The following is a 2,274-nucleotide window of genomic DNA, read 5'->3' as shown; positions in this document are numbered from 1 at the left end:
CTACGGGAAATTAACAAACGAACAGAGACGGAACAAAAGTTTGATATCTACCTATAGTCCATAAAAGCGCATAAAAAAATATATTCGTTATGTGATAATAGCACTAGGGGGTGTAAGTATCAACATTACATAAAACGTTCAATGTTAAAGTCTCGATACTGTCGAATATCTGTAAAATTGATTATAGATGGAAATAGCTCATCAAGATTTCACATTTCATCAACATTTTGTATAAATTATCAACTCAGTTTACAACATTTTCCAGTTTGTTTCTTTTTTTTAAAATATCAATCCATTTTATCCGGACTGTTATTTAATGTATCAACAGTATTTAAAGCACGAATTAAAATGTATACAAACAAACAAACGCCATTTAGTTATCAAACTACTACTAAGGGAATGCTGAAAACACATTAGCTTCTGAAGGAATATAATGTATACAAACAAACTAACGCCATTTAGTTATCAAACTACTACTAGGGAATGATGAAAACACATTAGCTTCTCAAGGAATATAATGTATACAAACAAACAAACGCCATTTAGTTATCAAACTACTACTAGGGAATGATGAAAACACATTAGCTTCTGAAGGAATATAATGTATACAAACAAAGAAACGCCATTTAGTTATCGAACTACTACTAGGGAATGCTGAAAACACATTAGTTTCTCAAGGAATATAATGTATACAAGCAAACAAACGCCATTTAGTTATCAAACTACTACTAGGGAATGCTGAAGACACATTAGCTTCTGAAGGAATATAATGTATACAAACAAACAAACGCCATTTAGTTATCGAACTACTACTAGGGAATGCTAAAAACACATTAGCTTCTCAAGGAATATAATGTATACAAACAAACAAACGTCATTTAGTTATCAAACTACTACTAGGGAATGCTAAAAACACATTAGCTTCTCAAGGAATATAATGTATACAAACAAACAAACGTCATTTAGTTATCGAACTACTACTAGGGAATGCTAAAAACACATTAGCTTCTCAAGGAATATAATGTATACAAACAAACAAACGTCATTTAGTTATCAAACTACTACTAGGGAATGATGAAAACACATTAGCTTCTCAAGGAATATAATGTATACAAAGAAACAAACGTCATTTAGTTATCAAACTACTACTAGGGAATGCTGAAAACACATTAGCTTCTCAAGGAATATAATGTATACAAACAAACAAACGCCATTTAGTTATCAAACTACTACTAGGGAATGATGAAAACACATTAGCTTCTCGAGGAATATAATGTATACAAAGAAACAAACGTCATTTAGTTATCAAACTACTACTAGGGAATGCTAAAAACACATTAGCTTCTCAAGGAATATAATGTATACAAACAAACAAACGTCATTTAGTTATCAAACTACTACTAGGGAATGCTAAAAACACATTAGCTTCTCAAGGAATATAATGTATACAAACAAACAAACGCCATTTAGTTATCAAACTACTACTAGGGAATGCTAAAAACACATTAGCTTCTCAAGGAATATAATTTACTGGTCTGTAGAAATCTCTGTAAAGAATTAGAAAGGACAGATTTTTATATGATATGCTTCTGAAGTCATTTGTTTCACTTCAAAATTAGGAACGGCTAACACAAATAACCCTCGACTAGCTTTGCGCGGAATCCAAAATCCAACAACAAAAATATCAATTTTTGAGTTTTTTTGGGGCTATCTTATTTACCTGTACCCCAAAATCCGTATTCTCTCCTTTTCTTTTATCCTCTAGATGGGTCAGTGTTAAGTATACGGACTTTCAACACTAAAATCTAGGGCTCGATTTCGCCCGGTAATCAGAATGCAGATAGCTTTTCGCTTAAACAACAACAATATCCTTTTCGTGTTATTTCTACCTCAGTGCCTTGATTTACCAGCAGACGACACTAGAGCATGGATGTGAAAACCGACAAATATTTGATAAGACGACTGTTGAGTGATCAGAGTGAAAATGATAGTTTCCATATCACTAATAACTAGAAGGATTGCAAATCACAGAAGAAAAACAAATGATCAAAATACACAAAGAAATATTCCTTCAAACATTGGTATTGAGTTTCCAGTATTGTTACTGCCACATATATCCATATGGAAGTATTCCTTCAAACATCACTACTGAGTTTCCAGTATTGTTACTGCCAGCTATATCCATATGGAAGTATTTCTTCAAACATTGGTACTGAGTTTCCAGTATTGTTACTGCCAGCTATATCCATATGGAAATATTCCTTCAAACATTGG

This window comes from Limulus polyphemus, unplaced genomic scaffold (assembly GCF_000517525.1).
Source record: "Limulus polyphemus unplaced genomic scaffold, Limulus_polyphemus-2.1.2 Scaffold13614, whole genome shotgun sequence".
NCBI classification, from domain to species: domain Eukaryota; kingdom Metazoa; phylum Arthropoda; class Merostomata; order Xiphosura; family Limulidae; genus Limulus; species Limulus polyphemus.
This window is presented reverse-complemented; position numbering follows the sequence as displayed.